The sequence below is a fragment of the Grampus griseus genome (genome assembly GCF_964374135.1).
Source record: "Grampus griseus genome assembly, chromosome: 8".
Taxonomy (NCBI): domain Eukaryota; kingdom Metazoa; phylum Chordata; class Mammalia; order Artiodactyla; family Delphinidae; genus Grampus; species Grampus griseus.
This window is the reverse complement of record NC_139002.1, coordinates 94,528,438-94,542,824: the sequence shown is the minus strand read 5'-3', so window position 1 is coordinate 94,542,824 and position 14,387 is coordinate 94,528,438. Positions and strand designations below refer to the sequence as shown.

The window sequence follows — 14,387 nt, the reverse complement described above, 5'->3', positions numbered from 1 at the left end:
ACTAAAAATAGGGGCTTCCCTGGTGGCGCAGTGGTTGAGAGTCTGCCTGCCGATGCAGGGGACGCGGGTTCGTGCCCCGGTCTGGGAAGATCCCACATGCCGCGAAGCAGCTGGGCCCGTGAGCCATGGCCGCTGAGCCTGTGCGTCCGGAGCCTGTGCTCCACAACGGGAGAGGCCACGACAGTGAGAGGCCCGCGTACTGCAAAATAAAATAAATAAATAAATAAATAAATAAAAATAGAACTACCATACGATCCAGCAATCCTACTACTGGCCATATACCCTGAGAAAACCATAATTCAAAAAGAGTTATGTACCACGATGTTCACTGCGGCTCTATTTACAATAGCCAGGGCATGGAAGCAACCTATCAACAGATGAATGGATAAAGAAGATGTGGCACATATATACAATGGAATATTACTCAGCCATAAAAAGAAACGAAATTGAGTTATTTGCAGTGAGGTGGATGGACCTAGAGACTATCATACAGAGTGAATGAAGTAAGGCAGAAAGAGAAAAACAAATACCATATGCTAACACATATATATGGAATCTAAAAAAAAAAAAAAAAGGGTTCTGAAGAACCTAGAGGCAGGACAGGTATAAAGATGCAGACGTAGAGAATGGACTTGAGGACACGGGGAGGGGGAACGGTAAGCTGGGACGAAGTGAGAGAGTGGCATGGACATATATACTCTACCGAATGTAAAACAGATAGCTAGTGGGAAGCAGCCGCATAACACAGGGAGATCAGCTTGGTGCTTTGTGACCACCTAGAGGGGTGGGATAGGGAGGGTGGGAGGGAGACGCAAGAGGGAGGAGATATGGGGATATATGTATATGTATAGCTGATTCACTTTGTTATAAAGCAGAAACTAACACACCATTGTAAAGCAATTATACTCCAGTAAAGACAAAAAAAAAAAAACCACTTCCTAAAGGTTGGGCTTCCTAATATATGTGAAATAATACAAAGTCTTCTGTATCTCCTTACCATATCAAAGTAGAAAATATTATAGTAAGTTTACATTTTGGTCACATTTGTAGTTGGATACACTAATACAGTTCAAGCGCCCATATAAAGCCTAGAGAAATGGAAAACCTATTAGAGTTCGCTAATAAAAATGAATTTTTAAAAATGTTACCTCACTATATTTCAAAATATACTGAATTTTGAAAATGTAGGGGCTTCCCTGGTGGCGCAGTGGTTAAGAATCGCCTGCCGATGCAGGGGACACGGGTTTGAGCCCTAGTCGGGGAAGATCCCACATGCCGCGGAGCAACTAAGCCCGTGCACCACAACTACTGAGCCTGCACTCTAGAGCCCGCAAGCCACAACTACTGAGTCCACACGACACAACTACTGCAGCCCGCACGCCTAGAGCCAGTGCTCCACAGCAAGAAAAGCCACCGCAATGAGAAGCATGCACAACGCAACGAAGAGTAGCCCCCACTCATCACAACTAGAGGAAGCCCACATGCAGCAACGAAGACCCAATGCAGCCAAAAAAATAAAATAAATTAAAAAAAATTTAAATGTAGACCAAAGTAACAGCACAAGTAGGGAGAAATACCTCCTGTCTTAAGCTTTTGAACTAGGAGGGGATGGATCTTGGAGTCCAATAGACCCAGGTTTCAGTCCTGGCTCTACTACTACCAGATCTTAACAAGATGCGGGTGACTTCACCCCAACAAGCCTCAGTTTCCTCATCGCCTTTATATATAAAATAGGGATAAGAATTAAATGAGATAATATGCATAACATCTCTAACCCAATGCCTGGGACATACCAGTATGTTAATAAATGGAGGAGAAAGAGTTGTTATTGCTGTGTGGTCATTTATTCAACAAGTATTCACTGAACTCCTATTTTGCACCCAACACTACCATAGGGGCTGCAGCAAGACAACCAAGGTCTCTCTGTTTTTACTGTTCACGACCAGCACTGAAGTGGAGAGATCCTTCTAAAAGAGAGCTCTAGGCAACAGTTAACCAGAATAACTATACTGATTGAATTTATCCTAATTAATTGTTCCTTTACCCTCTTTACTTCATTCGAGAGGATCTAATCTTACAGTCTGCAGAGTTTGGAAAGTGATGCAAAGAAAATTTCTTCTTTGCCTTATTTAACATATTGCTGTAGCTAGCACATGTTCATACTTTGACAGATGATATTTGGAACACCAAGTAAAACATTTTGCAAACTTTACAGTTTTCCTACACTTGCGAGTAGCAATTTCTAAATAAAAGAGAGTTTACAAGGCTTTAAATCTGCAGCGCTTTTACTCAGAAATTGAAAAATTAAGATCCAGTCAGAAGCAACACAACAGAATATTTCACCTCAGCTGTTGAATTATAAATTGCTACGTGACGCTCATTACAAAACCACATAAGAGTTGCCATACATAAAGTTGGAAGAGAGGATGAGGAAAGAAGGATGGCAGAAGGTTGGTAGTTAAATCTCAGCGAACGGGAGGAATACGTATCAATTTCATGAATTACGGTTCTACTTACATTTCTGAAATCACAGCTAATTACCCAGTTTTAAGTTAAAGGTTTTGCTTTAATTAATACTGTTAGTGGTTTTCGAATAAAAGGAAATACATATGAATTCAAAGTCTTATTCTCACTTTGGAAATCCAATCCCATTCAATACATCTAATGGAACTATAAGACACTATACTTAGTCTGATAATGTTCCTGATCAATCTCCTAAAAATTCCATGTCCTATTCTGCTTGCCATGATTGGCTACATCAGGCTTGTGCTTCATTCAACACAAAGGAGGGCATTTATACCAGATGCCACTGTCTACTTGAAACTCCACTTGGTTTTCTCACAGCTCTCTCAAGTTTAACATAACCCAAAACGAAATCATCATTCTTCTCTACAGAACTGTCCTGGCTCACAGTCTCCTGTCTTAGAGAAACAGCAGCCAGTTGCTCAAGCTGACCTGGAGGTTGCTAATTAGCAATTGTATAACCCTGGACGATGCATTGAATCCCTGTAAGCCTGTTTTCTGTCTGTAAAATGGGTACAGAAATATTAATATCTACCTTATAGGATTGTTGGGGATTAAACGAGATTCATTAGCATGATGCGTGGCATATAAAAAATACTTAATGAAGCTTGGCAATAATAATTAAAAACAACAAACCACCATTATCCTTCTGTCAGACAAGACTTCTGATGAGGACCTCATCAGAAATTAGTCCTATTTCTATTTCCTAAACATGTCTCTAGTCAATTCACTTCTACCCATTCCCATTGCCGTCATCCTAATATAAGCCATCCTCATCTTACATTTCATTGCTGAAATAACCTTACTGGTCTCCTTGTGTCAATTCTTGCCCCTTCCACTTGGGAGTCAGAATGATCTCTCTAAAATTCTAGGATGATATCAATTTACTGCTTAAAACTCTACAATGTCTACATTGTCCTTCCAATAAAGTCCAAACATATCAACCTGGTTTTCTAAAGCCTTCTGGGATATGGTGCTGCTTAACTCCAGACTCTAGCACTATCCCCTTTGCATTCATGCTCTAGATTTACATATCTTCTGTCAGTTCCTCCAACTTGCCAAACACATTCACCTCAGAGTACATACTGTTTTGTACATACTGTTTCTTCTACTGGGAAACATTTCTTCTCCCAGGGTCAATCAGCATTCAGGTCTCAACTTAAATATTACTTTCTCAGAGAAATCATCTCCAATACTCTTAGCTTCCTTCGTAACATACCCTGTCATTAAATGCAACACATTCCCAACTACTTGTTCACTGGCTGTCTTCTATGAAACCAAAAACAATATCAGTTTTGTTTACTGCTATATCTCTGGAATTATACTTCTTGAATGGGTTAGTGTATGACTGACTGATGAATCAATCAACAAATAGGAAAGAAGAAGGACCTTCAAGATGGCAGAGGAGTAAGGCATGGAGATCACCTTGCTCCCCACAGATACATCAAAAATACATCTACAGGGCTTCCCTGGTGGCACAGTGGTTGAGAGTCCGCCTACCGATGCAGGGGACATGGGATCGTGCCCCGGTCCGGGAAGATCCCACATGCCGCGGAGCGGCTGGACCCATGAGCCATGGCCACTGAGCCTGCGCGTCTGGAGCCTGTGCTCCGCAATGGGAGAGGCCACAGCAGTGAGAGGCCTGCGTACCGCAAAAAAGAAAAAAAAAATACATCTACATGTGGAACAGCTCCTACAGAACATCTACTGAATGCTGGCAGAAGACCTCAGACTCCCCAAAAGGCAAGAAACTCCCCACGTACCAGGCTGTGTGGCTGACAGGGTCTTGATGCTCCGGCTGGGTGTCAGGCCTGAGCCTTGGAGGTGGGAGAGCCGAATTCAGGACACTGGACCACCAGAGGCCTCTCCACCCCACGTAATATCAATCGGTGAGAGCTCTCCCAGAGATCTCCATCTCAGCGCTAAGACCTAGCTCCACTCAACAACCAGCAAGCTCCACTGCTGGATACCCCATGTCAAACAACTAGCAAGACAGGAACACAACCCCACCCATTAGCAGAAAGGCTGCCTAAAATCATAATAAGGTTACAGGCACCCCAAAACACACCACCGGACATGGTCCTGCCCACCAGAAAGACAAGATCCAGCCTCATCCACCAGAACACAGGCACCAGTCCCCTCCACCAGGAAGCCTACACAACCCACTGAACCAACCTTACCCACTGGGGGCAGGCACCAAAAACAACAGGAACTACGAACCTGCAGCCTGCAAAAAGGAGACCCCAAACACAGTAAGTTAAGCAAAATGAGAAGACAGAGAAATACAGAGCAGATGAAGGAGCAAGGAAAAAACTTACCAGGCCAAACAAATGAAGATGAAGTAGGCAGTCTGCCTGAAAAACAATTCAGAGTAATGATAGTAAAGATGATCCAAAATATTGGAAATAGAATGGAGAAAATACAAGACCTAGAAGAACTAAAGAGCAAACAAACAATGATGAACACAAAATAAATGAAATTAAAAATTCTCTAGAAGGAATCAATAGCAGAATAACTGAGGCAGAAGAATGGATAAGTGACCTGGAAGATAAAATAGCGGAAATAACTACCACAGAGCAGAATAAAGAAAAAAGAATGAAAAGAATTGAGGACAGTCTCAGAGACCTCTGGGACAACATTAAACACACCAACGTTCGAACTATAAGGGTCCCAGAAGAAGAAGAGAAAAAGAAAGGGACTGAAAGCTATTTGAAGAGATTATAGTCGAAAACTTCCCTAATATGGGAAAGGAAACAGTCAATCAAATCCAGGAAGCACAGAGAGCCTCATACAGGATAAATCCAAGGAAAAACACACCAAGACACATATTAATCAAACTATCAAAAATTAAATACAAAGAAACAATATTAAAAGCAGCAAGGGAAAACAACAATAAACGTACAAGGGAATCCCCAAAAGGTTAACAGCTGATCTTGCAGCAGAAACTCTGCAAGCCAGAAGGGAGTGGAAGGACATATTTAAAGTGATGAAAGGGAAAAACGTACAACCAAGATTACTCTACACAGCAAGGATCTCATTCAGATTTGATGGAGAAAGTAAAACCTTTACAGAGAAGCAAAAGCTAAGAGAATTCAGCACCACCAAACCAGCTTCACAACAAATGCTAAAGGAACTTCTCTAGGCAGGAAACACAAGAAAAGGAAAATACCCACAAAAAAACCCCCAAAACAATTAAGAAAATGGTAATAGGAACATACATATCAATAATTACCATAAATGTAAATGGATTAAATGCTCCAACCAAAAGACACAGAGTGGCTGAATGGATACAAAAACAAGACCTATATACATGCTGTCTACAAGAGACCCACTTCAGACCTAGGGACACGTACAGACTGAAAGTGAGGGGGTGGAAAAAGATATTCCATGCAAATGGAAATCAAAAGAAAGCTGGAGTAGCAATTCTCATATCAGACAAAACAGACTTTAAAATAAAGTCTACTACAAGAGACAAAGAAGGACACTACATAGTAATCAAGGGCTCAATCTGAGAAGAAGATATAACAATTGTAAACATTTATGCACCCAACATAGGAGCACCTCATTACATAAGGCAAATGCTAACAGCCATAAAAGGGGAAATTGACAGTAACACAATAATAGTAGGGGACTTTAACACCCCACTTTCACCAATGGACAGATCATCCAAAATGAAAATAAATAAGGAAACACAAGCTTTAAGTGACACAAACAAGATGGACTTAACTGATACTTATAGGATATTCCATCCACAAACAACAGAATACACTTTCTTCTCAAGTGCTCATGGAACATTCTCCAGGATAGATCGTATCTTCGGTCACAAATCAAGCCTTGGTAAATTTAAGAAAATTGAAATAGTATCAAGTATTTTTTCCAACCACAGCGCTATGAGACTAGATATCAATTACAGCAAAAAAAACTATAAAAAATACAAACACATGGAGGTTAAACAATATGCTACTAAATAACCAAGAGATCACTGAAGAAATCAAAGAGGAAATCAAAAGATACCTAGAAACAAATGAAAATGAAAACATGACAACCCAAAACCTATGGGATGCAGCAAAAGAAGTTCTAACTGGCAAGTCTGTAGCAATACAATCCTACCTCTAGAAACAAGAAAAATCTCAAATAAACAATCTAACCTTACACCTAAAGCAATTAGAGAAAGAAGAACAACAAAAACCCAAAGTTAGCAGAAGGAAAAAAATCATAAAGATCAGAGCAGAAATAAATGAAAAAGAAATGAAGGAAACAATGGCAAAGATCCATAACTAAAAGCTGGTTCTTTGAGAAGATAAACAAAATTGATAAACCTTTAGCGAAACTCATCAAGAAGAAAAGGGAGAACACTCAAATCAACAGAAATAGAAGTGAAAAAGGAGAAGTAACAACTGACACTGCAGAAATACAAAGGATCATGAGAGATTACTACAAGCAACTGTATGCCAATAAAATGGACAACCTGGAAGAAATGGACAAATTCTTAGAAAAGCACAACCTTCCGAGACTGAACCAGGAAGAAATAGAAAATATAAACAGACCAATCACAAGCACTGAAATTGAAAGTGTGATTAAAAATCTTCCAACAAACAAAAGCCCAGGACCAGATGGCTTCACAGGCGAATCCTATCAAACATTTAGAGAAGAGCTAATGCCTATCCTTCTCAAACTCTTCCAAAATATAAGGAAACACAAACACAGAGGGAGGAACACTCCCAAACTCATTCTACGAGGCCACCATTACCCCGATACCAAAACCAGACAAAGATGTCACAAAAAAGAAAACTACAGGCCAATATCACTGATGAACACAGACACAAAAAACCTCAACAAAATATTAGCAAACAGAATCTAACAACACATTAAAAGGATCATAAACCCCACTTGATCATGGTGTATCCCAGGAATGCAAGGATTCTTCAATATATGCAAATCAATCAATGTGATACACCATATTAAGAAACTGAAGGATAAAAACCATATGATCATCTCAATAGATGCAGAAAAAGCTTTTGACAAAATTCAACACCCATTTATGATAAAAACCCTCCAGAAAGCAGGCACAGAGGAAACTTACCTCAACATAATAAAGGCCATATATGACAAACCCACAGCCAACATCGTCCTCAGTGGTGAACAACTGAAACCATTTCCACTAAGATCAGGAACAAGACAAGGTTGCCCATTCTCACTGCTATTATTCAACATAGTTTTGGAAGTTTTAACCATAGCAATCAGAGAAGAAAAAGAAATAAGGGAAGAGGCCATACATTTTGTTTTCTTTCTACTCTACCAGAACTGTCTCCTTAATCAAGGGGGAAGTTTTGGGAAGTATCCTCACCCCTAGAAGGCATGAAAAATCATATTGTGGAATAACAGAGAAACTCCACCCTCTCTGCAAACTATCATCCTACCATGCTCCTGTAATCCTTTCCTACCTACATTAGAATAATAGCCTCTGTCCTTTCTTGAGCCTGAGCCATTTTATACCTGGACTACAGGTAAAAAAAAGGAAGGAGGGTATTTCCAAACACTTGTCATTGGTGCTCTCTCAACTAACTTTATTTTGCCCTACTATTTTTCGTCCCCTCTCAGCACCCAACTAATCGCCAACCTACCACTACAGTTTCCTCTTTAAGCCTCTCTTCTCCATTTCAAAATGATTTCTCCATGTCTTTCGTTAACTAAAATAGTTATTTCCTCAGAGTGACTGATCCAGCAAGGAGACAGTAAACTGAATGTACTAATCCCGATAAGATGTAAATGAAGATGTCATTGCCCTTTCAGAGATATTTACATTTCAAAAGAAGGCAATTTAAAACTAATTTCTAATTAGTAAAATTCCTGAAATGGGCAAGAAGATAATCTGTAGCGTTATATATTTTTAAACCCTCTGAAGAAGCAAGACTCTTCTACTTGTAACTTCCTTCATCAATTGGGACTGGAAAGCCACATAACTTCCCAGTGCGCTCAAGATTTCTTCCTTCCCAGGGTTCCTAGAAAAGTTTTCCTCAACCCAGTTCCTGTAGGCTTGCGGCTCCCTCTCCTAGGCATCTACTTCCTCTTTCTTTGACACTGAACTATAAGGAAGCCATCTCTGGATCCCAACCAAATTAATTACCTGGGAGTTTGCCATTTTGAAGATCACTGGTCCTTTTCCCCAAGTAGCTAAAAATACTCTTGGGTCTTTTGTTTAAAAGCTTTGAAAATTAAGTATAAACAGTTATAGAGTTGGCTGATCTTAACTATTAATCTCTGCTCAAACTATCTTTTAAGATACTTATTCCCAACACTCAACTATTCTCCATCTCAGAACATTCAGGGAAATACTAGGTTGTAGGGGAGAAAAACAGAACACAAATGCTTCCCAAGTATTTCCCATAATCCATAAGGTTGCTTAGGCAAGGATAATCAAGAGGTATTTTTGCATTCAGCTTAGAAGGGAAGGATACCAATTTAAAAATAACCCACCAAATACATTAATAGAACAATTATTCATTTATGAAGGGCATAGGAAGAAAAGAGAATAAAAAGGTCTATTCCAGATTTTGCAATCAATGACTCTTTGCAATCAACTGACTTTTATTATCTATACATATTGTTGTTATTTAAATGATGCTTCCTAATAAAATTATGGGCACTGTGTAGAGACAGGAAAAAGTTGATGGGTAATAAATAGGCCTAAGAAACTAAGCCATCACAGGTTGTCACCCTGTACCAACTGATTCTCTTGACTCTACAAGTTACATAAATAATGATAGTATGGGCTTCCCTGGTGGCACAGTGGTTAAGAATCCGCCTGACAATGCAGGCGACTCAGGTTCAAGCCCTTGTCCGGAAAGATGCCACATGCCGCGGAGCAACTATGCCCGTGCGCCACAACTACTAAGCCTGCGCTCTAGAGCCCGCGAGCCACAACTACTGAAGCCCACGTGCCTAGAGCCTGTGCTCTGCAACAAGAGAAGCCACCCAATGAGAAGCCCGCGCGCCGCAACGAAGAGTAGCTCCCGCTCACCGCAACTAGAGAAAAGGCCACGCACAGCAACAAAGACCCAAGGCAGCCAAAAAATAAATAAATAAATAAGTTTAAAAAATAATAATAATGATAGTATGGGTGGAGAGGACCTTCACAGCATCTGGCATAGGGAAATTCTTGGTCTAGTATGAATTAAAAGCTTGAATAAAGCTATGGTTGATTTTTTTTTTTTAATGAATCACAAAACAAGTAACTATCTTTTTCCAGGAGGACCTTTCTATTTTTACCTCTAGAATAAAGAATGCCACTTTTTAAAAGTTAAAAAAATCATAGTGAAATTTGAAAAAAGTATTCTCTGTGGCATATTTCTAAATGCAAGGCTACTCCCCTGGCCTTGGTAACTTACGCCTCCTGCGATGTATTGTATGAAGTCCTCCAAACCAATCTGGAACACACATGAGAGTCTCTCTTGAGGAATCAAGTGAGCATTATAGCAGTCATATTTTGTTAACTAATTGTTTGCTTATTGAAAGTAGCACTGATGTCATTTTCTCTAAATAGCTGAAGTATTTTAAGTTTTCTCAAATCTGTGTTTCTTGGCCTTTGCCTGAGAGGAGACAGCAGATGCTTACTTATTTTACACACCAGAGTTAAGAATTCATTGTCTCAACCTTACACATTTATAGTCTTATCAAGTGATGGTGACCTTTCAGCACAAATTCACACAATTCATGGCCATTTTCTTTCTGCTTATCTTATTGAAAACAATGTTTCTTTCAGAACCAATAGCTTTGGCATTTTCCTTTGTAATTCTGAAAATATTAATTTTCTTTATTAAGCACTGACTATACTTTAGTGGTTAGTGCTATTCAAACAAATGGAATGTACCTTGGTGATTTTTATTTCTTTTTATCATTACTGTTTTCATTAATACTCGGTAGACAAAATTCTTTCCTATGACTTAATATGGATTGCTAAATCTTACTAGAAATCAATGTACATGTTTGTTATTTTAGGGAATGTTATAAAGGTGAGACTGACATTAAGCAGAGTTCTGAGGAAGGAGAATAAATAAGATTATTTATTAGATAGATGGGGAGGAAAAAGGGAAGAAAGAAAGTGAAGGGGCTATAGGCCCAGGTAATCATAAAAAAAAAAAAGAAAACATCGGGGCTTCCCTGGTGGTGCAGTGGTTGAGAGTCCGCCTGCCGATGCAGGGGACATGGGTTCGTGCTCCAGTCGGGGAGGATCCTACATGCCACGGAGCGGCTAGGCCAGTGAGCCATGGCCGCTGAGTCTGCGCGTCCGGAGCCTGTGCTCCACAACGGGAGATGCCACAACAGTGAGAGGCCCGCCTACCGCAAAAAACAAAACAAAACAAAACAAAACAAAAAAAGAAAACATCAACACCAGACGCCTCCCACAAGTTCTAGAGGGTTATACCCATACTAGAGAAAGAAATGTAAGATTTGAGTTGAAATATGACCTAGCAATAAGATAAAATTTAGCTCATAAAGGTGTTTTAATAGTTTCCTCAAGAATCTTGACAAATTAAAATTACAATGCAATATATCTGCTAATAAATGTCAATATAATTATACAAAGCTTATGATTAAGGAGACAGTTCTGGTAGAGTAGAAAGAAAACAAAATGTATAGCCAATTAATAGTATAATGTATGTGAAAGTGCTGCTAACTTTAAAGGAGTATGTAAACATTAGCTATAATTATTTTTATTATTGATCTGTAACCAACCTAGAAATCAAAAATTAAGTTGTCTGTGTATGTGTGTGTGTGTCTCCATAAGTATTCAATCAGAAGTATTTAATTACAATATAACTTCAAAGCAGGGTTTCTCAACCTCAGCACTGTTGAGATTTTAGACTGATCATTCTTTGCTGGGGGAGTCTGTCCTGTGCACTGAGGGATGTTTAGCAGCATCCCCGCCCTGTACCCACCAGGGGCCAGTAGAACTTCCTCCTCCTCCCCCCTCAATTAGCGACAAACAGAAATGTCTCTGGACATTGCCAGACGCTGCAAAATTGCCCCTGGTTGAAAGCTATGTTAAAGCACAAGAAAAACCTAGAAATTATATTTATGGCTCTCCCGCACAAACTGAGGATGAGAGACAGCCAAGATGAACTAGAGCTAGATATCCATCACTAGGCACATGTGGCTACTGAACACTTAAAAGGTAGCTAGTCCGAACTGAGGTATGTTATAAATGTAAAATACACCCTAGACTTGAGGATTTGGTATGAGAAAAAGAATACAAAATGTTTCAAAAAACTTTATGTGGATTACATGTTAGTGATAATATTTTGGATATAGTGGGTTAAAATAAAATACATTATAAAAATTAGTTCATTTGTTCCTTTTTGCTTTTTAAAAATGTGGCTACTAGAAATGTTCAAATTAAATGTGTGGTTTGCATTATATTTCCAGTGGACAGTGCTGAACTTGTGCAAAAAATTATCCCTCCTTCACACTATACGTTCCAGGCAGCCTTTGATAACAGAGAGCTCTGTCCCCAGTTTTCTCTTTACCTTCTCTCCATTCTCCTTGGATTAGCTCCAGTTTCCTTTCTTCAGTGAGATTACTACTCAGAGATGACTTACCTCCAAACTCTATCTCTAGTTAGGAGCTCTACCAAAACCTAGATCCATATGTCCACTATCGACTTAACAACCCCACTTGGACATCCTAGAGGAACCCCAAACTTAAATGATCCTCATTCCCAAAAAGGCTCCTCCTCCAGGATTCCCCATTTTATTAGATGGCACTATTGACACAGATGTTCAAGCCAGAAACCTGAAGGTCATCATGAGTTCTCTTGCAATCTCTCACAAGTAGAGTCCTGCTTCCTCTACTCCCTCAGTATTTCTGGAATCGTCCTTTTTCCTAACACTGGCTAGGCCAAGTCACCATTATTTCTCCCCATATCAACTCCACCATCCCTTTTACCCTCTTATTACACCCTGCCCTCCCCATCTCAACACTTGGCCCACAAGTAACTATTTTTGATTAGGGCTGTCCTTCCCTTTAGAACATTATACTACATAAAGCCAGGCGCTTTCCTGTTCATTGTTGTATCTCCAGTTCATTGACTGACGAATGAATGAATGAATGAATGAATAAAGAGGGGTGTAAACTGCTGACTCACAGGTTGCAATTTACTAAGGGGCTGGACTACAAAAGCAGTGGTTCCATTAGCATATATGGCCCAGGAAAATATCAACCCTTAGGTCTAAATATCAATGTACCCTCATCCTTAACAGATCTATCTATTGTGCATAAAATCACACTGCAGACTTTCTATATACTGGGTCAGGAAAGAACAGCTGAAGAGTGCCTTTTATAACCCTCCAGCCCAGCAGCAAACCTGATGCCTGACATCTTCCATTTTAATGGCATAGTCTCAGAGTAGCTATAGTTTCAAAGTTACCCAGTGAAAAGCAGCTGAAATTTATACAAAGCTAAGACCAACTGTGATTAACTGAACCACTCCTGAAACAAAGTTATTCTCCAAGAACACAAGTTCAAAATAAGTCTCCTCTCATTAGGGATCCTTGATCCCCCTCCTTGCCTAAGCCAGCCTTCACTCTCCAGTCCACGACTAGTTTGAAAGGGGTTTGGATGGACTATGGCGGTGTCTATCCTAACTAGGAAGTTACAGCTACTACTGACTTGGAATTTTTTAAAAGTTGAGAATTTTACAGATGTTAGCTGTGCTTTAGGTTAAGCTAAAGGAAGAAGAGCTTGTGAAAGACTCCGAGTAATGTATGTATTAGAGAAGAACAAGGCAAAAATTAGACCTGTGTGTTCATTCATCTTTGCTACTGGCTCTCCTGTAAGTATGAGAATAGCTGTGAGGGTAGGTGGGGTGTGGTGATGTATGACATGGACCAGGCAGGAGCTGAAAAGATAACATCAAAGCCAGGGTTAACCCCAGGTCCAATGGCACTATGTAGGGCTAACTTTTTTTAAATTGCCTTTTCAAGAAATTATATGAGACCATTCTTTTACAGTATGAGGAAGACAGGTGGGGTCGTGACTAAAGAAAGGTTAAGAAACATTTTTTAAAAGTATTTTCTCTTCGTTGTTCCTCCTTTTATAATCCAATAAAGAAAACAATGGCAATTACCAGGTTCCCACCAATTTAGGCAGTGGGATAAAGAGATTTAGTGAAGAAGTGACATTTTTCTGAACTAGATGCCCTTTTTCTTTCTAGAAATGAGTCAGAGAATGCTGGGTGACTTTCTGAAGCCTGTTTTTTTTTTTTTCTTTTCCTCAAAATCTGGTGAATCTTTTCCATAACAAGGACCAATACTTCCACATCTCAGCAGAAGCATCCGTTTTTGGCAATAAGGTAGCTGAGGTGTAACACAAGGAAGTAGGAGACTCAGAAAAAACAAACAGTGGCTAAATCCCATGCGCAGTACTCAGTCTCTACGGCAGCTTAGGCAAGTCACTCATCTCTCTGAGCCGCGTCTTCTCAACTGGGGTGATACCTCTCCCCCCAAGGGAACAAAAATTGATTCCGGGGTATGGTGTGAGCTCTTATCCTTTTTATGTATAAAGAACAGATATACATACAGCACATAAACAAGATACCCAGTGGATCTGTGGTATTAAAGTCTCATGGGAGGGTAGACTAGGGGAAAATAATGTCTAAAAAGGCTCCTCGTTGGGGAGGGGGTAATATTGAACAAAAGGCTGAGACCCCTCTAAGCCTTTATTTCCTCAGCTGTAAAACTGGGTCAGCATTACCCACCACAAAGGATTATTATGATATAGCTATATCTAAGTATATACAGAGAGAATGAGAGACTGGAAATAAAGCAGGCAGGGAAACAACCTAAATTGTAGCATCATCATTAAAA

At 39.8% G+C, this 14,387-nt stretch overlaps 1 protein-coding gene across 2 annotated transcripts in view; it reads right to left on the bottom strand.

The window, feature by feature from the left end:
- The window catches only part of HSD17B12 (hydroxysteroid 17-beta dehydrogenase 12), a 165,955-nt gene that overhangs the window by 49,161 nt on the left and 102,407 nt on the right, over nt 1-14,387 (bottom strand). The window lies entirely within an intron of this gene.